Source organism: Thamnophis sirtalis, unplaced genomic scaffold (genome assembly GCF_051295495.1).
Source record: "Thamnophis sirtalis isolate CommonGarterSnake01/CBP01778 unplaced genomic scaffold, rThaSir2_p1.2 scaffold_5, whole genome shotgun sequence".
NCBI classification, from domain to species: Eukaryota; Metazoa; Chordata; class Lepidosauria; order Squamata; family Natricidae; genus Thamnophis; species Thamnophis sirtalis.
In genome coordinates this window covers 41,793,344-41,816,819 of record NW_028261385.1, presented here as the reverse complement: position 1 = coordinate 41,816,819, position 23,476 = coordinate 41,793,344, and positions in this window count along the sequence as shown.

Here is a 23,476-nt window from a genome sequence, read left to right as displayed (position 1 = left end):
GGATGACTCTGTTTAAGTGTTTAAAAAAGCCTCTAAAAAGTGGCCTCTACTTTGAGGCAAGAGAACTGCGTACCTCATCTTGTCTTTTTAGGCGTTTTATGATCACTCAAGCAGAATTAAGCAAGGGTTAAAATCCTAAAAGTTCCTGACAAAGGTGAGGCACACAGTTCTCCTGCCTAATAGTAGAGGGCGCTCGTTTGGGCGCACTTCTTCAGAGGACCTGAGGCAAGAGCAGAGTTTAAGTCCCCTTTGAAGCAGCTGGAAAAGGTATGTATGGGTCAGAGGGAGGGGGAGGAATTCAAACTTCATCCTCCTGGTGCAGGGCTTTGGGCAAAGGCTGTAGGGAAGGACCATGGCTCGCTTATGCTCTCGCTCCCCAAGTGTAGTTTGATTGCAAGCATAGCCTCATTGCCTTTTCAAACCTGTAATCAGTGAAGCTGGGCTGGATCCTTCCGGGGCTGGGGAAAGTGTGTGTGCTCCAGTATGGCTCTTTGACTGGCTTCCTGCCTCCTCCTGTGGTCTCCTCGCTGGTGCTCTCCCTCCAATCCAACTTCTGTGTGTGTGTGTGTGTGTGTGTGTGTGTGTGTGTGTGTTTGAGAGAGGGGGGAGGAAGGGGGTGAGGGAGGAAGGAGGGGAAGGGAGAAGAAAAAGAAAAAGAAAGAAGGCAACTTCTTTCTCAAAGGAGAAAAACAAATGCTGTCGCTTTAAATTGGAACTGAGCATGCCTGGCTGTGGAATTCTGGGAGTTGAAGTCCACAAGTCTAAAAAAATTGAAACTCACCACTGTGTCAGTGCCTCACCAGCCATAAACCTCACCGCACATCACTGGTGCTTGGAATTCTAGTGTGATATCTCAGTGGTTAAAGATGCTGAGCTTGCCAGCTGGAAAGCTGACAGCCTGTATTCAAAATTCGAGCACTGTGTGATGGGGTGAGCTCCCATTACTTGTCCCAGCTTCTGTCCACCTGGCAGCAAAAAAGCATGCAAATGCGAGTACATAAATAGGTACTTTGTTGGGAAGGTAACAGCATTCCATGTAGCTCCACGTATAGTCATGCTGGCCATATGACCACCGAAATGTCTTTGGACAATGGCGGCTCTTTTAACTAAGGAATGAAGATGAGCGCCACCCTCTAGAGTCAGAAATAACTGGATGGGGGAAAACTTTACCTTTACTTTAGGTGCTTGGGAAGAATTTGATGCACATGAAGGCCAACATCAGCTAAAGAACCAGCAGCTGTGATTACATGTTGTTGTTTAAGACAATAAATAACATATTAAACTAGTATGACACCTGGCTGTTTAATGGCATCTAATTCATGGGTTCTGCTACTGTCCATCTTAAATCATTTCCCAAACCAAAAGCTAAAAAAAATCCACTTGAGTAATCCATTTGAGATTTTTATAACAAAAATCTTCAGAGATTAATATGGTGCCTGTTAGTCTTCTGTAAAGCTTTAAAGACCCAGCTTTAAAGAAGAAGCAGGGACATATACCAAAGGCTTCACCTCCTAGCTATATTGTTAACAAGTCAGATGTCTTGGTTTATACGTACTCAAGTTAGGTGTTTTAATATTTTAGGGTTTTAATGGGTTTTATTGTTTTAAAATGTTTTAAAGATTTTAATTATAATGTATGTTTCTGAATTGTGAGTTTCCCAGCGTCATTTGCTGAGATGAATGTCTATAGAAATCAAATGAAATCAGAATGCAAAACAAAACAAAAGCAAAAATCAAAACCAAAACCAGAAGAATATAACAGCAAACCCTTTTCATGTTATTCCCAGGAAATATAATGTTGGATCCATGAAATCATGTTGGACATGACTTGAAGGAGACTTCACTTTTTATGGAATTTCTACTATAGACTAATAATTAAATACTAGTGATTCAAACACAGACCAGATCCACATTTCTTTACTACTATGAAGAGCCTAGTAGAAACAGACTTCTATCATAAACAGAGCTTGGGATATCTTTAAGGTCTTTTTGAAGCTGGACCAAGTCATTTTTAACTCATGCAAGACTTTAAAAAATGCCTATCTTCCCATCCAGCCATCAAAAAATTAAATTTTAATTACAGTTTGCCTAGATTTTATAGTGTATTTTAAATATGTATTAATTTGTGAACTAACCAGAAAGCCTGTTTTATGTCTCAAGTTGTTTTCCATTAAGATCATCATGGTTAGATGACCTCTTTGGCCTTTTAAGAAAACTCTACATTATTTCTTGCAATAGTATGGTAGCACTATTAGCCGGACTCTGATTGCCTTTTTCTAAGACAGTCCTTCTTAACCTGGTAATGAATTCAGTCATAGGTTCCTGTAAATTCTACCCAGCAAATCCCATATATTGTAGTCCCAACATTATCTGGAGTCCGTTAGATTAGGGATGATTCTTCTAATGGCAAAGACAGTTCTCATCACTAAGACTTCAAGGCAATTCTTATTACTTTAGAGATGATCAGAATGTCATCATATTTCAGTAATCTCAAACAAAACAATGTTCAATTTCTGGTTTGAACATCCAACTAAATTTGCCAAATTTTAGAAAAGCGTCATTAAGGTGATGCTGCTTTATGGAACTAAACTTGAAATGCCTTTCAGCTGTTTACTGGGGACTATTTGGAAAAGCATTTTTGTTTGCATCATTTTCACAAGTGATTTGCCTGCTTGCTAGGGCTGAGAGAAAGTGATTGGTCCAGGGTCACCCAAATTGATTCATGCAGGACTAGAATTCATGATCTCCCAGTTTCTAACCATCTCTTTAACCACTACACCAAACTGTCTATCATGAAAGTAAGCAGGAGCAAAGGGAATTAATTGAAATTATTGAATTTGAAGATGTGAATCTAATGTAAAGAAGTAAAAATGAGGATAGGACAAGGTCATTTGTAAGATATGATATGCTCAAACAGAGTAATATTTTAAGAGATACCTAGTCATTAAATCAGGAATTAAAACTGAAATCATAGTAAGATATGCAAATACCATGATATTGAATGCAGACAGCAGTTATGGTTTTCACAAGATGCCTGTTTTGTAGTCCCCCCCCTTGTATATCTTACTTTCAATACAAATCTATGCATGTTTACTGTACAATCAACCCAATTCTATCTAATAGAGTTGCTCATGGGATACATAGGGATTGGCTGGAACCTTTGATTGTTGGGAAGATGAAGCTTATCACTATCAAGCTTCAATGCACTCAACTGTGTGTCCCCCCCCTTTTGTGGATTACAAATTCTTTTGCACAAGAAAGGTCATCACTTAGCTCTGGAAGCTGTTAGAAACCTGAGTAAGAAAATACATTTCTCTATGTAAGCAAGACTGGCAGATCAATAGCTGGTACTCTATGCCGAAGGAGGAGGAAAGGGGAGTTGATGAAAAGAAGGGGGGGGGGACAGCAAACAAAATCTTGAAACTGCTCTGTTGCATCACTAAATGTATGCATTTGTCGGTACTTTATGCTGGAATTGCAGAATCCAGGAAAGAATTGTGCAGAGGGAAGACGATGGGAGTGGAGAAAGGAAGAAAGCTCTGAAGTATTAGCACAACTTCTGAGTGAAGGTCAGGTTAAATAAGATAAGTTCTTTGAACTGCAGTAACACCTTGAATTGGCCTGATGTATCTTGGCTCCCTTTCTTAGCCCCTCAAGTCTCAGTAGCTTGGGAGCAATGCTTTCTGACAGACAAAAGATAATCTTACACTTGCCTTCCAATATCAGGGCATTTTAAGTGGCACACTTTATATTGAATAATTCATGGGTATTCAAGCTTTACTACACTCTACAAAGAAAGTGCTTTCTCTTAGCAGCGACAGTAGATATGAGCAGCTAATTCATTATTTAAAGAGATTAAGTATTAGCAACTGGTATGGGCTCTTCAGAGCTCTTTTTATTCCCTTTGCTCATGTTATCCCCTGCCACTCGCCTGCCTAGTACAGAGTTAGATTTATTTTGTCATATTAAAATCATATTTAAAAGTGATTGCCTATTGCTTTCACACTGGCACTGCTTTGCTTTGAAAATGTGAAGTAATGAGTAGCTGAGAGTTGTGATGAGATGTTTGACTATTTGGAAACTGTGTTGGCCAAAACATTGTTTTTTACTTTTAAGACAGAAAAAGGGGAAGAGAAGAACTGGTGTGTATATGTGAGGAGGGTCTATTGGTGATAAAGAAGCTATGAAGATGATGTCAAAGAACAAACATAAATTAAAGCTACTTGGTGAGAATTGATGAATTCTGTCTGCTTCAAAAGTTAAGTTATAGGTAATCCTCAATTTACAGCCACAACTGAGCCCAAAATTTCTGTTGTTAAGTAAGTTTTACCCCATTTTATGTTTTTTTCCACAGTGGTTAAGCAAATCACAGCTGTTGTTAAGTGAATCATTCATTCATTAAACGAATCTGGCTTCCCACATTGACTTTGCTTGTCAGAAGCCAGCTAGGAAGGTTACAAATGACTGTTCCATGACCCCAGGACAGTGCAACTGTCATAAATACATACCAATTGCCAAGTGCCTGTATTTTGATCACATGACTATGAGGATGCTGCAATGGTTGTAAGTGTAGAAATGATCAGAAGGCACTTTTTTCAGTGTGTGCAGTATAACTTTGAACAAATGTAAGTCATGAACTACCTGTAGTTGATAAATATGTTCATCAAGAGAATTTTATATTGCAAAACTCAAAATATATTTCTAAATTAGCACAATACTCAGCAAAGTGCATAATTTATTCAATTTATTTCCTTGTTCTGTTTTTTGTTGTTGTTGTTTTGCCTTTTATCCAGACAATATGCCAGACTATTGTATTCTAATATTTTGTTCTTGTCCCACCATTTTTCTTTTGGATATTATTTGTGATAATTATTTTGTTATAAAACACAACTCTTGCCTAGCATGTACAGACATACCACTGTGAATTTTTTTTTATTTAGAGGATTCTTTTTCTCCATATTAAAACACATTTTGTTTTCAGATTAGCCCACTTTTATTATTTCCTGAAAGCAGAGATCTAAATAGTTCAGAATTTCACCCTGTAATCCCTTGCTTTAGCTTGGAGTCAGGGTAACTGAATGGAGCTGAGCATTTACTGGCTGGATGCCCTTCCTGACACCTACACAGAATTCATAGCAGATATTTTCTGTTTGCATACTGAGAGAGAAGCATCTGTCACTGCCTAGGATTGAACTCTCAGTTTCTGAGTTGGAGGCAAGCATCTTCACCTAGGTTACCACATCACTCCAGAAATTCCTCTATGAATATTCTCCTTGAATTACTCCAATATTGCATCAGTTTTTGTTCTTATGAGAAGACTTATATTATTAGTTTTTTTCATTTTTTTCCTATATTTTCTATATTTTTGCTATGAAAAAATATCTATCTATCTATCTATCTATCTATCTATCTATCTATCTATCTATCTATCTATCTATCTATCTATCTATCTATCTATCTATAATTCAAATTTCTCATCCAATTGGAACAGAAATTAACATAGTGCCTATTGAGTGAGGCAACACAAGGGATTAAATAATAACTTTTTCATCAATATCTACCTCTCTAGATTCAATGGAATGGACTTACACTGAAATCTTATTGCACAGTATCAAGACACATGTCATTTTAACCCTATTGTCACATAATTGCAGAAAAGTCATTCTTCAGCACTGCAAAAGGACTCTAAAATGGAAACATGTTTAAGCATTTAAATATGTGTGATCACATTATAGTTACTCATTACTTTATGCATACATGTGACCATATACTTACACAGAAGTAATAGTGGGTTGTTACTTTGCTTGGAGGATGTGAGTAAAATTGCCTACTTTACTTTTTGCAAATCTGTTATGTTGCCCTCAAGCAGCAGATGGCAGCTGTGATCAAGAGAGACTTAGCACAAAGTTCTATATTTGCATTAGATGTGCCCATTCCTTGACTAGAAGGCCCTTAAAACACTCATGCTTTGGCCCACTTCATTATTGAATGATTGCAATGCATTCTACACATCCATGAGTACCTCTTAGAAGCTGCAGCTTGTCCAGAATGCAGTAGCACAGATAGTTATGTCATGGATAAGTGATGGCAATGCCAATATGACACTTCTGCTTCATTAGTTGCACTGGTTGCCAGTAAGCTTCCAGATTCAATTCAAAATAACCTATAAAGCACTTCAAAGCATAAGGTTATCTCAGGGATTGCTTTTCTCCATTGTTTCTATTTCCCTTCCCACATTGCCTAACAGAGTTCTGGGTTTCATTGATGAAACCAGTGGTTCCCAACCTTTTTTTGGCCACCTAAGCATCTCTAAAATCCTGATGACCCCTCTGTGACATTTAATTCTTACTTTACTCAAAAAGTGAACTCTACTCATGCAGAGGAAGCCTAAAAGGCCATTAACTTGGTTTAAACAAGGTTCAAATTGCCCCCATTAAAAATAAATTGCCCCCCTGTGGGGCGTGGACCCCACGTTGGGAACCACTGAATTAAACAATGCCCACCTGGTGGGAACCATAAAGTTCTGGTATGCTGCCTGTGCCTTGGAACACCATTTGCCCTGAGATTTATATAGCCTTGTATTGCCTCTATTTAAATGAGACATTAAAGTTGGCTGTATTCACAGGACGTGGTATAAGTGCCCTTTGTGTGTGATGTTTTGATATTATTGTTGGTTTTCTTTTTCTTTTTTACTGCATATTTTTATTGTATTTTTTTAAGCAACAAAAAGTCATAACAGATTTTACAAATAAATAAACAGAAAGCCCATGCACAACATGGGTCTCAATTCATGTATGAATTTTTATGTTGGAGAATTCTGATCACATATGCCTCCAAGAATTGTGAAAGGACATGTGTATAAACATCTATATGTGCAGTGTGCCTTGATTCACGTATCCATCAGAGGTGGTATTCTGCCGGTTTGCCCTGGTTCAGGCAAAGTGGTAGCGGTAGCAGCAGTGGCAGTGGGGAGAGGCTCCACCCATCTGCCCAGACATCAACATGGATGCTCTGCACATGCACAGAAGTGCCACACACAAGAAAAGTGCACACATGCATGTTCCCGGTTCTGAACGGTAGTGAAGGTAAGAAGATTTCATTCTTGGTATCCATGCTTCACATGGATGGCAGAGGCTGGATGCTAGAGCCATATATTTTATCAGGGATTAACCATAGTTGTGATCGTATGCCCATGTATATGAAACATTCACAATGCATAAGGCTTTCCAGAACACAGTGAAGAACATCAGCCTTCATCTCCTTCTACAGGAAGATACCATTAGCAAACCAAGAGATTTGGAAGACTCAGCCTTTGTTTCTCTTACGTTACTCCAATTTATGTTTTAAGAATAAGTTTCCGTAACTCCACTCCCCCATTTCCTGTAGTTTTATGGTCATATAGATAGAAAGAAGGCATTTTCTGAGAAATGAGGCTTGTGGTTTTATTCTCTTATGACATTGAGAAGGCCAAGAGATTCATCTGGCAGCATTGATACATTTTTCATTTTTTATTAAAATTGCAGCAAAAAGGTCCAAATAGTGTCTTCAGTTTCTAAACTGATTTATGCAGCTATTCTCATCTTCACCTTCACATAGTCATTTATAAAAGAATAACCACCAGCTTCCAGGTCCAGGGGCAATTTTTTTCTCTAGGGCAGGGCTGTCAAACTCGCAGCACACGGGCTGGATGCATCATGTGCTGGCCACACCTACACCTGGTTTAGTGAAAGGGAAAAAAGTCCTGATATATCACATGACGCTGCCATGACAAAGTGAGTTTGACACCCTTCATCTAAGAGATTCAAGAAATGACCCTCTCTGGAGTTACTTCCAAGTGGTGTTAATATGAGAAAGAAATCTAGCCCACAGCTACTATTTTGTGTGGTGCTCTATGGCTCAATTCTCTCGCCTATTTAACATCTACAGGAGATTGCTCACTAAGATGATGCAACAAATTGAGGTAAAGTATCATCAGTGTGCCAATGATACTCAGATTTCTATCTTCTTTCCAACTCGTATTTCATGCCATAGATGGTTGGTGTGGTCTGGAAGGCTTTTGCACACCCTTCAGGACATTTGCACCTGTTCCTAACTCAGAAAATGTGACTCATGGTCTTGTGATCTCTCATCTGGACTACTGTAATGCACTCTGCATGGAGATGTCCTTGAAGAGCATTTGGGAGCTTCAACTGGTGCAGATTATAGCTACATGGGTAGAAAAGAGTGTTGGATATTCAACACGCATAACAGTACTACTTTGTGAGCTGAATTGGTTGCCAGTGTGTTTCTGGATATAATTCATGGTGCTGCTTATCACCTTTAGAACACTTTACGACTTGGGGAAAGGTCATCTTAGGAACTATCTTCTCCCAATCACAGGCATATTGTTGGTCCTATCAGCCAAGGAGTGTTGGCTAGTGAGATCAAGGAGATGTTCCTTCTGTGCTGCAGTTCCTGCCCTCTGGAATACCTCTTTAGATATAAGGATGACCCAACCCAGTTGGCTTTTGGCAAGCCTGTGAAGACTTGGTTGTATGCCCAGGCCTAGATCTCCGAAAGAGTTAAAGGTTCCATTTCCTGGCTATATTAACATCCACAGTAACAGGTTTACTTGGTGCCATATATTCTATTATGTATCTTTTAAATCTTCTAATTGTTTAAATATTTTATGATGTATGCCAGCCAGAGTCCCTTGTTGAGAAGGGTGACTATAGAAATCAAAGAAATGAATAATGTACTTTATGGGAAAAATGGGGCCTTTCAAGACACAGAAACCAATCGGCACATCTAGCAATCATTGTTGTTTTCAAAAATAATACTTTGCACGTCCTTACTTTGAATCAAAGGCAATGCTCACAATCCACTGAGGAGTCTGTCCTTCCCATATCCAGTTGGAATTACTGTGAGCTATGTTCCATTCAGTTCAATGAATTCATTGCAAGAAACAGCTATGGTGAGGTTTTTTTTAAATTTTTATTTTAAAGATCAAAGGAATAAAGGAACATTTCAGAAATGAAAATTACTATTATATCTACAAATATTCATTCTCTGTGTTTCCCCCCAAATTTCTCTGTTCCAGTTAGTCATAATGCCCCTTGGAAAAACAGCAACGACATTTTTTTCTGATAGCGTGCATATGCATTTTCTTCTATTTCTTCACACACACACCAACACATGTTTTTAAAGTGAAGGAAAGTATTCCTCCCCCAAATCAAAACTTATAATCAGAAAAATCAGTTTTGTTCAAGCTGTCACAGAAATTTTAGCCAAACAACTTGTAAATTCAGGGCTTTGCAAGGGAAACGAGCAATCATTCTTCATCCAATGTAAGAAGATTAATTCACACCACTTGTTTTGAAGTTCACTCAAAAAAGAAAGTCAAACACGTTTTTATCATTAATTTTGGGGAAAAAAGCCCATTTTGTTTTCTATCACTCTTTAAGTTATACTTAGGAGTATGGAATAAAATTGTAATCATTTAATTCAACCGAGAGCCAAATCTAGAATGAAATAAAGCATTGTTTCTGAAGAAAATGCTGAAGAGAAACATTTGTATAATACTATGCAAAGTCACAGTTTTGACAGGTAAGTGATTTTTTTTCCAGTCTAGATCCAGAACCTTTTAAATCAGGTGGAACATGAAAGAAATTTTCAGCTATATCAGCTTCATCTTTAAAATTTTACTTTAAAAGTAATGTAAACATGGAGGAAACCAATAGAACATGCAAATAAAGATGACATAAACAAATATGCCATGTTTCTCTTGAGTTAAGTGCATTAGATCCATGCTGTTGAACAAGAAGAAAAGTCCATATAGATTGCATTTGATTGTAACTCTTGGTGTTAAACATTTGTAGAATTTTCTGTGTCCCCACTCACATTTATATTTTCATGACTTTCAATAGCATAACATGAGATGGATTTCATTTAGTTGTGCCATAGTTTTGTTTCTTAAAAAGTATTTGATCTGATGTGTTTTATTATATTCTGACATATACAATTGTAACACAAAACAATGGCTACAAAACATCTGTGTTACAGAATTTATTCAGTATAAGAATACACTCCACAAGACTTCTACATACAATATTGCATATTTTTGTTTAATATTATTTCTCAGTAATATTTAGATTTATAACTTGGTATTTTCCTAAAGAGTGATTAACTACACACTAAAGGTAAAGGCAAATGTTTCCCTCGCACATATGTGCTAGTCATTTCCTACTCTAGGGGGTGGTGCTTATCTCCATTTCAAAGCTGAAGAGCCAGTGCAGTCCGAAGACGTTTCTGTGGTCATGTGGCTCGCATGACTAAATGCCAAAGGTGCATGGAACCTTCCCACCAATGATGGTCCCTATTTTTCTACTTGCATTTTATATGCTTTCAAACTGCTAGGTTGGTAGAAGCTGGGACAAGTAATGGGAGCTTACTCCGTTACGCAGCACTAGGGATTCGAACAGCTGAACTGCCGACCTTTCTGATCGACAAGCTCAGCTTCTTAGCCACTGAGCCACCAGGTCCCTTAACTACACACTACACAGACATATATACACACATGCATGCAAATACACACAGAGAACTCTTATCTGAATGTTAATATAACTAAAGGTGTCAATACATATGATTCTCAGTTGAATTTCTAAACCACAGACAGAAATAATGTGGTGCACATTTAAAGGAATCCCCTACTGGGAGATTTCTAGACCTAGCAGTAAATAATCTGCTAAAATTGAGACTTTTCTGTGTAATCAGTTCTTATTCTGAGTGTTCTATGAATGGAATTCCCATTTATATCAATGGAAAGGATAGCTTCAACATTCCCATTTAACTATATAGAACCATCTCTTCTATTGAAAAAAAAATCTATATTTTCTATATAGAATCTTTATGTGCACATCTGAATTTGAACCGGGGGCAAATGTGAACTTGGCAAATTTACATTTTATTATTTTGCATATTTATTTTTTTGGTTGGCAAGCTTCAGATTGTATCAATCTTAAACATAACCTTCTAACAGGAACTATAAATCAGAATCAACATGAAAGAACACTTCATGTCACTGTAGACTCCTGAAGTGTTGGAAGAAGGATCTTAAATGCCTATTATCCTTTTAACTTCATGTAGAAGTACTTGTTCAGTTAAGAAACTGAGATGCTTACTTACATGAAAGCCACATAAGTATCTATGTTATATGAATACATAGCATGATTAAATATATGGGAAATTTACATTTCCTATCTTCATTGCAAGTGGATATACTGGGGTTTTTAATTTGGTCTACATTTTTAAGAAAACATAATTTCCAGTTCCAAAAGTAAGATGTCGTTAGAAATTCAAATGACATTCTTTCTGATTTTTTACACTGTGTTCTTGGTTAATAAAATATAAAGATATATTTTAGGGGAAGATGTATACAAGATCAATTTGATTTTTAATAGTCACAGAGTTAGATGAAAATTTGACAAAATACACTTACAGAGAAAAAAATTAGGGTGGACCAGAAATATAAACCAATCTATAAAACTGTAATGGCAAAAAATTGAATTGAAAGATAATATGGCAAAATTACATAAAGAGTAATCAAATTATTAGCTGAAAATATTGTTAGACAAGTAACAGGATTTAGACTATTAATACAATCCTATATTAGTTTCACTAAGTTTTAGGTGTGAGTGTAACACTAACACACCTTCTTTTAAAACCATACAGTATTAAGATGTGCTATTCTAACAGTAATATTTTCTTCACACCTAGGAAAAAAATCATATATAAATCACAATCAGTTCATCTTTATTTTTATGTATGCCTAAACGGTGTGTATCAATTTTGTATATGTGCAACTTCTTAGATACAATAGGTAGTTTAATTATTTTTTCTACTGATACAAATTTTGACACTCACAAATCTGTATGTTTCTGACTTATAGTTGACAATTGATTGAAAAATGTCTTAGATTTATGTTGATTATTCTAATTTGCACTAATATCGATATGAATTACTTAGTAATTTCAAATTTAAATTCTCTAGGAACTTTTAGATGGACATATTCAGGACTAGTGATATGTTATTGTGTAATTTCACAGGACAGCCTAGATTATTTTCTTTTATTACCTCAATTTGCTTTAGTTTTTCTTATTTCCTTCTGAGAAAGTTGATACAGCGCAGATATTTTTTCTGCAGTAAAGACAGATGCAAATAATGCATTCAATTTCTCTGCCATTTCTACATCTTTCTTAAATATTATTTTTACTTGTTAACTCACCATCCAATTTCTTCATGGCTTTCCTTTTTGAATACATGTAAAGAAAGTCTTAATGTTGTTCTTCTTTGAAGTTTTCTTTACCATAAAATAAAGCTTGTTTTAATCATTTTTGATTCCTGGTGACTTTATAACTATATCCGTGCAGTTTTCTTGGCATGTTTAGGATGCCATTTCCTTATGTTGGGATATTGTTTTGACTTTTCAGTCTAGCCTACAGCTCTTGCATTTTCAGGAATTTTCTCCCCCCCATCAAGCATTTACCAGACCCAACTATGCTATCCTTCCTTTCCCCATATGTTCCTCAAATTATTTTTTCACATCCCATATGATCATCTTATACTTTTTCTGCCAGAGTTCTGTTCCTCTTTGTTCTCTTCATTATAGTGACTTCTATTTCCCGAAGAAAGCTTTCTTAACTACAGCTTGTGATTGGACCATATTGACCACACAGTAATGTAGTACATTCAAACAAGGAGTTGGAGACTTTGTTAATGAAGACAGAGCTTTCATTTTACTATTTGTTCCACTTCATTGTTGCCTGTGAGTGTAAACTAGTCAGCTGATCTGCAATAGCAACTTTTCTCATAAAAACAACTGTTTCCTTTGCACAAATCCTCTCCAATGAATAAATGATCTGATCACTTTGCAGGCTGTAGTATATCCCACTGGAAAGCAACACAAGAGTCCTAAACAACATGCCAATGGATACTCAACACAGAACAACATTTTCAGAGCTCATGTAAAAACCCCACTAATCAGTGCTCTGATAAAAGAATAGCGCAGACATGATTTGAATGTAATTGTTTCTGGCCACACAATTTGGGAGAAGTGTGGTGAAGGAAATGTAAACATGATGAGTGGAACCTGTCTTTTGTTATCCTTTATCTCTTGCTTGCAAAACACAGCTAAGTAAATCATATACAAAAATTGGGGACTTCCTGAATGCACAAAGCATAAATGATGATTGTTCAACTATAAACTGAAGGCTGATTAAACCAACACTAAAAGTATCAGTAAATTACTAATGATGACATACTCAGGAAGAACTAATTGTCTTGAAAAAGAACCCATTACTGAAAAGAATATTTTTTCTTTTCCACCAGCCAAAGGAAACACCACGTCTTTAGTTAAAGAGCCCAGCAGCAATCGTCTGATAAAGATATACAACTTTTAAAAAGAATAAATGGACTATTCAGATTCCCAACAAAGCTGTGCACATGGGGGAAAAAACCCCCTCTCAATGCAAACAGCTGATGCTTGTTCAATTAATGCAGTCCTTCCACATAAATAATTACTACCTGACCTTTTGTTCTGTGGAACTGGTTTTGAATTGACTATAGAAAACTTATGCAAATATTTGGCTCCATGCAGAATCTGACAGAGAGCTCACTCTGATGATGAAAAGAGAGTGCGGGCAGATTTTCTTTTGTTTCCAGAACTAATGTATTGTTTGAGGGGTGAGAGAAAATTATGCTAATGTAAAGGAAAGGAAAAATCAGTGGCAGAGGCGCAGGGATATGTCTGAATTCAGCCACAGCCACAGTCAAACCATACCAATTAAGACCAGTTCAATTCTGTGAATTGAAGCAGGAGTAAAAGGAAGGGACATAAACTACATTTAGTCTGTCATGAACTGTGTGAGCAATTTGCACCTGAGTTTTGCAAGGGGAGACAAAGGTCGTGTGCACTAAACAACACACAAACAAAATGCTACTTTCAGTCATCAATTCCCATTCAGTATATCTATAGACTTTTCCCCTGAAGTATCATTCACTCACTCACTCACTGATCTTTTGTTTATCTTTATGAGTTTTGTTTATGTAAAATAACTAGAAACTATGTTTTTTTCTGAAAGCATTTTGAAGCTAAATATTTTTTCTTTTTCTTTTCAATCATACGTGATTCTCAGAGAATGCCTGAACAAGTCCCTGCAATTTTCTTGGCAAGGTTTTCAAGAGTAGTTCACCACTGCCTCCTTCCTAGGGCTAAGAAAGAATGACTGGCCCAAGGTCACCCAGTTGGCCTTGTGCCTAAAACAGGAATAGAATTCAATCTCCTGGTTTCTAGCCTGATGCCTTAACTACTACATCAAACTGGCTGAAATATTACTGAGCATTAATAGTAGAAATAGACAGTTAAATATTTACGTTCAATTACTATGAAGTGAAATGTGTAACAGAAACTGGACTGAATTTGAGTTAATTGCAATACTTATTTCTTGTTAGTTGTGACTGACCTGTTCCATTGATTTCAGCAGAAATTAAGCTTCCCTCCCTAGGAATCTACATGAGTATGGCTTCATTGCATACATGTGAAAGTAACAATACAGCATCTTTATTTGTCATACAAAAGGTGAGGAATCCTGCAAAAAGTGATTTGTTTGGTTTTGACTGTGATCATTGTTAGTAATATAATCTAACGGTTGGATTGGCAATATATAAATCATGTAACAATCCTATACCTGTTTCTTTAAATCATACTGTAAAATGTGATTGGCTGATGTTTTCCTCAATCGGCCATAAGAGGCAGCCAGAATGACTGTTAGCTCTCTGTTTGTTAGATGCTGGGCTGATCTGATCTGAGTGTTTTGGCTGTTAGAAAGTGCCATGAGCTTTGTATGTTTTGCAACTGCTAGCAAACTTTGAGTACTGAACTGATTATGTGATACTGGACTATGTTATTTGGATTATCCCTTAACTGAAAGACATTGATGACTGACTGTCTTATCTGTGTATGACTTGGACTGTTTGATGGACTCTGATACCTCTTTTTCCACAAAAGTAGAAGCCTACTTAAACTGCAGTATCTCTGTATGCTGGTTTGTGTGTTCTCCAACAACATCTCACAACACTTCTCTGAACGTACTCACTCTCCCAATGGGGAGCTTACCTAACAATCATCAATTATCACTGGTGTTCTCTTCAGCAGCTAATGCAAATCTTATGCCATTTATTTCCTAAAAATAACAAATTTACAGCCAGTTTAAAAATAATTGTTTTGAAATTTGACACACTCCTGTCTCATGAAGTATTGGCTTATTTATAAATTTCATGTCATTCTGAGGAAAAATAAAAGGATTTACAGTTGTTTTCTTACACATGCCTATATAGCTTCTCTTCTAAATCTCTTTTAGATCCAGGCCAGAAATGAAATAAATGATGTTTGGACTAAATCAAAACATCTCATGCTATTTCTGAAGATCTAGTCTGGGCATTTCAGTGGAGTATATATATACGGTATTTTCTATCCAACTCTAATATTTAATTTACATGATCACTGAGTAAGTAACCAGTGAGAACAGCTTGCTATGCTAGTGGAGTTCAGTGAGGAAGGAGATTGAAGAAAGTTTAGCAAATTTTCCCTTTCATTTAAGAGTTAGTATTCAGCTAACTTAAGAAGGCAATAAGAAAAAATAAAAACTTTCTAGCAGTGATGACTAAAGAAACAAAAGTGAAAATGAATGTTCAAATCATGATTTGCACTTGTGACTTTATTTTCCTAACTGAACAAAGAACTAAGCGACTAAGCACAAACTTGTAGCAAGGTTTGCAAAAAAAAAACCAAAAAAACCCCTCATAAGATTGAAACAGTAACTGACAATTTCAGCTGATGACAGAGAATGAGGATTTATCAAATAAAAAAGAATCTGCCATAACATATTCTACAAAAGAGGAATACTTCATAAGCAAGATAATTAATTTAGGAATGAATAAAAGTGAAAACCATAAAAAGAGGGATTGCAAGATATTATTAACAACAAGATCTCAGAAACAGTTTTCAGACCTTCATGGATGGAATAAGACTGAGCATTGCAGGAAGAAAAAAAACCAATCCCATGTAACAGAAGGCAAGTTAATAGATCTCTGAAGGACGATTGAGATGCAAGTATTCTCTGCACAAAGATAAAAAGAAGAGACTTGATATTTGGCGATTCGTCATCATGAAAACCCAAAATAAATGTAACCCTACCATGCTCATCGGCTCATGAAGTATGCAGTCTGCCTGGAGTAAAGGTGAGAGATAAATTCCAAGGTTGATAAAATTATAATGATCTCTTACTGCTAATTTGTACTACAAGAAACAGCTACAACTATTTTATAATAGAGTTTAGAGAGCCAAGTCTTCCTAAGTGTTCTAAGATTTAAATTTTCATTTAATGGGAGACCATAAACTAAAACACACATATTACATCTGAACAAGGACAATGTCTAGTATCTTCCACCTAACCAGGCAGAAGATATTGCATCTTCTGTGGATAATGTTTTCCAAAAGCAAATTAGAAATATTCCCTGGATGACCAGATGAATTTTATGTAAATCTCCTTCTGGCAGATAAAGACCCTAAGATAACACAAGCTGTTGCTAGGTTTGCATTTGTAGTCTGCAGAATTCATGTTTTACTAAAGGCATATTAATTTTGGATTGATTTTGAACTATACTATGTTGAATTGAGTACTGTAGAGTTTCAGAGCACTGTGTCACTCTTACCTTATTCTACTGTATCTTACTTTTGCATTTCTGTTTATTTTCTCAACTGAAAATTTTGTGTGTTGTATTTTTATCTTGTTATTTTTATTCTCAAATACTTGGTGGCTCTGTAACCCTTAATAAAGTATATTAAAAATATTCCAAGAGGCATGAAGTAAAAGTGTTGCTGGATATTAATTATTCCAACATCTGTAGAGGATATGTGCAGTAAAATGCACAAAAGTTATAAATTGTTAAAGTGCTACACAGTATGTTTTACCAGGAAGTTAAGTTCACTGGACTCAGCTGCTATATCCAGAGTAGGTATACATCCTTATAAATAGCAGCAGATAATCCGTGCTCTGTTGGATCATTGTTTTAGTGATATTTCCTTCCCTAACCAGAGAAACAGGATGACCAAGGGTGGGCAAAAAAGCAAGGGGAGCAAGAACAATTTCTGACTTCTGCTGGCTGCCTTATTGAGTTTCCTTGTGGAATTCTGGCAAGGGTCATTGGAAATCTTCCCTTCTCAGCAGGCAGGTAAGAGGTTGCTCCTGAGTGGGAGATGGAGCAAGGAATTGCTAGATTGGCTGGGAAACTGTCACAGAATGTTGGAAATTAAGATCACATGAGTGCAGCAGCAGCCATCTAGCAGCCCAGCTGCCAGTAGCACTGCAACAGTCACAATTTCCCCAAATTTAATTCCTCAAGTGACATGGTTTCTGGGTTTTGGACATATTCTGCATACTATTTGCAGTACCTAGTTAAACATGATTGTCCTATGATGAACTATTTTGTCAGTTAAAGTCATAACATCAAGAGATTTAGTAGCATATAGGCATAATTGTTAACCACTTTGAAAGTGATGTGATTCTTCAAATGCTAAAGATTTTAATCTCGCAAGAATAACACAACTGGAATTTATATGGGTTTTTTCCCATATGTTTTATAATTTTGAAAAATGTATGTGTAGTCATCTAAATAAAACTTATTGGAAAGATGCACATTATTCCAATAAATATGTACTGTTCTTCCACTAATCTATAAGCTTTTTGTGCTTTTTAACTTCTTTTGCTAAGTGGTACATATTCATAACTTGTAGTATATTATTAGTTATTTTGTGGGAGTTAGCCATAATATAGAATTCTATATTTTATGTATTTTTGATTTTTTAATATTCCTGAACCACAAAGAACCAAAATACTAAATGTCAGAATCCCTTCCCTTCTTTAAGGTGTTTTACCCAATTTTGGGCACCTTCCCGCCCTTCATGTGGGATAGTTAGGTTTGTGTTTATAGGAGAGAGAAAAAGAGATATTCGATGACTAACAGTTAATGTCGCCTAGTTAATTCAGAACTGAAAGTACAGAGCTATAACATTAAATCTCTTCTAAATCAGTAGACTGTTTAAAAATGTTATATGAAGTTTATAGCCTAGAAAATTTTAAAATGCCAAATTATATATCTTTAAGACTTTAAGGTGCAGTTATATTGCTACATCATTTTTATTAATATATCAGCACATCCGTTCACTAAATAATATTTTATTATCACATATTTGACCCATTCTGTCCCTATAAAACAGATACTGATTTTCCAAATTTTGCATTTGTGTTCCATATTATAGCACATGAATATACATTCTTATATTTCATATACATGTACAGTTGACTTTGAGGTCAACTTTTTTGACTTATATGCTTATGAAAAAAAATTATGTGCTTATGAAAAAGATTAGGGTTGACTATTCAGAAAAGGATTTTATTTGTGTTAGCAGTAGTTGTATATTCAGTTTGCAATGGGCATGTGCACACACATGAAGACATTGATATAGGTGTACTTCTAAATTTCTAAACATATCGGTTGCTTAGCCTATCAAAGAAAAAGATTAGAAAGGAACATGATAACTGTCTTTTAGTACTTGAGGGGCTGTCAAAGAGAATGGGGGATTGACTTATTCTTCAAAGCACCAGAAGACAGGACAAGAAATAATGGGTGGAAACTTGTTAAAGAGAGATCCAACCAAGAAATTAGGATAAGTTTTCTGACAGTGAAAATAGTTGCTCAATGGAACAGCTTGCTTACTGGTGCTTAGGGTGCTCCATCAGTGGAGGTTTTCAAAAATAGATTGGACAGCCATTTGAACAGAATGGTATAAAGTCTCTTGCCTTGAGCAGTGGGTTGGACAAGAAGACCTTTGAGAACTCTCCCAGCTGTATGAATCCATGTTCTATATTCTGCTACTTGTCCCTGGACATGTGAATCCTTACTCATTTATAAAGCTGAGCACTTTCAGATTTGGGTTTTCCCAGATGTGCCAATGTGACATCTCTTAATAAAATGGAACTTTGGGGAAACTCAAGCCTCAGAGTCTTCTTTCGTTAGGAGTGTTACTTGGAACCGTGGCACTGAGTTAATGAATGTTATGAAACATTAATCTTATCTTATGTTTATTAAGCCTTCTCTACTTAAAATTTAATTTAAGTCTTAAATTAATGGAAAAAATTCAAAACAATGACAATTGTGCAGAAATAGTCCCATAGAAATAAAAGTACTAGTAATACAGCAGTGAGGGTCACAGATTTACATTCCTTTCCTCCTCCCCACCCATCTACCCATAAGGAATATTTCAGGATTCCATAGTTTGTAGGTTTACTCTGAGATACAATTCCCTGAAAACCCACCACCCTCAACAGAAAGGAAAGACTGTCAGGAGAGGGTTGAAGGGTCTGCTGTTCCTGGCCTTGTTCAGTGAATGATTTATGCAGCCTGGAACCTTCCTATTCATTTTGTTTCCCAGTATCCCTAACCTAAATTTTTCACAATTGCATGGATAGCATCCAGACCAATTTAAAAAAGGGAAAGTTTTCAACTGGGGCTCAAATCTTTCTCTTGTTCCTTGAGCATCCTTGCAACTGTATCCTTTTTATTAAGCACTTGAACTTTCTCTTGCAGATGGACATTTTTCAAAGGCCAGAGAGAAAGATGTAGAACTTCAACACTATCAAATGAGAACGTAATCTTTTTATATGGCACATTGATTTATATAGCCAACTTTCAGAGATTGAGACAGGTTTATCATACTGCTATTAATGTCTGAATGCATAATGGAATGCAAAGTCTAATTTCTGTAATGTGTTTGGATGATGCATTGCTCATCAGCAACCAGAGGTGAAGCTGAAGAAGAAAGCCTTAGCAGATTCTTTTGAAATTTTGGTCATCTAATGCATTATTAAGGATTCTAGATAAAGAAAAAGAAAATGCCACACAATCTAGTTAAATAGGGAAAGAATTCATGCATTAGCATTTGTCTGCAATTTAATCTATATGAATTTAATCTATATGAATGATTCCTTGGCTTCTGAGCACTTGCATATTCACCAGAAACACAGAGTTTCAATAACTTAGATTATAATCAGCCTTTCCTGAAAAGTAAGAACAATTTATTGTTATGGTACATTACAGGTTCTTTAATGTGCTCTTAACAAGGATATCAAAGTCATTGTTATTACAATTTAAAAACACCCCAGTAATAGTTTCTGAAAATATGCACATATACTGTACATCTAGTTCTGCTAGTCAATTTTATTTGCTATCCAATAGAAATCAAAATAATTAGGGTATGTTTTGGGATTCTAAAGAACTGATGTTTTGATTTTCTACTGAGACAGCCTGTAAATTCTAAATCTGTGAAATCTTTTCCTGGATTTCTAAAGCCTAGGAAAATCTTAATTTAGGACTACTTAATTTAGGAATAAATACTAGAAAATGGAAAAATGTAATTTGCTATTACGTTTTATGAAACAAAGAGACTGTTATCATAAAAGAGGACCTGACCTGGGATGCTCACATTATAGCACTGGTCAAAAGGCCCCAACAGAGATTATACTATCAGAGACTTCTCAAGAAACAACAACTGAATGAAAAATTACTGGTGAACTTCCACCGCTGCACTATAGAGAGTATTTTAACTTACTACACCTGTGTATGGTTTGCCAATTGCACAGTGGCAGATAGGATAATGGTCCAGAGGGTTAATATCATTGCCCTGAGGATCATTGGCTGCCCTCTCCCCTCCTTGGAAGAGCTTTATAGCTCCCGCTGCCTTAAGAAAGTTAAAAACATTCTTAAAGATCCATCTCATCCTGGGCATCCTTTTTTTTTGAACTATTACCATCAGACAGATGGTACAGTACAATAAAAACAAGCAAAAATAGGCTGAAAAGCAGCTTCTATCCCAGAGCAGTCACTATATTGAATTCTACTCAATCGTGTAATATTAATTCACTATCAGGGGTTTTCAATTCAATTGTATAGAATGTGAAGGATGCATGTTTTTGTTTTTATTTTTATAGTTTTCTTATGTATGATGTACACTGAAGATGACATTTAATTTCATTGTACGAGATGCAATGACAATAAACTAAATTAAACTAAACTAAACAAGAAATTATAAATGTTGCCATTGTCATATGTACACTATATCGTTATCACTTTGTACTTGTTATTATTGAAGCCAAAGCAGTTTTAACCATGATTTTGGGTAGGATCTATTTTAATACTTTTGAAAAGTACTCTTTTGAATGTTATTGTATTTAGCATAGTCAACATGATGGTCCCTTTCACTCAGGGGTGGGTTCCGGCTTCTTTTACTGCCAGTTTGCTCAGGCCTGTGCTTTGGGCGCGCACGTGCAAAAGTAAAAAAATTGCTTCTGCGCATGTGCAAAAGCAAAAAACAATATGGTGCTGCCTATGGCGCCGCCGATAGAACTGGTTTGGGTGCGTTTTCTGCCGAGTTATTACCTACTTAGCCGAACCGGTCCAAAGTAGTAGGAACCCACCTCTGCTTTCACTTGGGTGGCATGTAAATTGCATGCTGCCTCCTGTAGAAGATGGTGGTTATTTATTTCTCACTATACTTCTTGTTTCTGCATTACTGCAGGGCATATTAGAGCCAGATTATCTCTGCTGACTGCAGGAATATTCTGGATGCAAATAGAACCACAGTTTTCATTTTCAGTATGGTATCCTGAAGATACAGAATATTTTTCAGGCTGAAAGTCTAATTCAAACTTTATCTCGTTCACCAATAAGGAATGACATGACAAACTGAGTTACTAAATGAATTAAATGAATTATAGCTGGTATGTTTATTTCCTATAGATTTAATATCATCACTGGCAGATTTACTTTATAAATAGTGGCTGACCAAAATCCTAAATACTTAATTCCTGAATGACTATCACAGACCAGCAAAAATGAAGTCAAATGGCTCACTACATTAATAACCCTTGTTACAACCCTTGTTACCCTTGTTCAGTTACAATATAGTCAACGTCATAGGTTGATGTGATTTTTTGCAGGCCAATGCCTTTTCTTTCAATGCCAGGTCTGACATTTTGAATGGGTTGTCTGGTAACCTCTGAAATAAATCTTGTCCAATAATTGTTTCTGGATGTTCAGGGGTCATTTTCTCTTTCTGTTATTTCCAAATCTCTAATTCCTGGAGCAGCAAGATGTTCCAACCATTTAATAAGCATTTTGAGAACACTGGGCTTCTAGTCTTAAATAAGACCTTCATTCACATTATTTATCTCTGGTGTTTCACATTGTCCTTGATTTTGTACCCATCTGTGTGAAAAAGAATTAACAGAGGCAAAATACCTGAGTATGCTGGGATTAACAAAGTAGATAACAAAAATCAAATTAAAAAGAGAACAAGGTTGGTTCATGTATTCTGATATCGACCAAATGCTTAGCTTTTAACATTATTTCTTATCTAGAATAAAATCATTTTTAAAAAAAAAATGATATTATTACGGAGGCAATGGAGAACACATCTTTTACCTCATTATACTCGACACTGATTATAGAATTCATGGCACAATAGCAACTTGCATTTAGAGTTTGACTAATGGTCCCAAGTAAAGAAATATAGCATTTAGTGTTATGTGTAAGGAGAGGTCAAGGGCTGTGAGGAAAAAAATGCTACAATGGCAAATACCTGATTTATTTGTGGAACAGATTTATGGTTATTGGTTATCAGATACTGAATTTTTGTGTATTTATGTTCGTAAAAGAAAAAGAAAGAAAATATGCCATTTTAATAAATTCCTTATTTTAAAACGGAATACCTTGGGAAACTGTACATGGAAAAGTACTATTACATATATACAATGGCTTCAAAGTATAGTATCTTTTCTTTTTATCAGAATCAGTTTTCTTAAAATTTATCCTGGGAAGCAGCAACATGATCAGACTTTTTTTAAATAAAGAAAATAAACAACCACTGGATATTCTTGAATCTGAAAAGTGGGGAATCTGCCCCAAAGCACTTTGATGAGAGATGTACTTTTTTGAATGATTATGTTCTCAAAATGACCCCAATCCATTTTTGGGACTATCAACAGGCTGAGGGACTTTCAAAGCTGATATAACTACAAACAAAACAGTACAAGAAAATGTAATGAAAGTACAAAGATAATAATCATGATTAAGTATACCCAATGGTTGCTAGCTGATCATGGATAGGTTGAGTGGACAGATATAACTTTGTCTTGGGAAGGTAGTAGAGATGAACTTCTGCAGCTGCAACTGTATGCAGGACCTTTGAAGGTACACCAATGTGGGCTCATGCATTGAATTATTTCCTAAAAGAAATCTACTGGTCTCCCTCATTACTTTTTATTGATGAAAAATATTTTATTTTATATTCCTACTTCTTTCTCCATGACATTTTTTTTATAAAG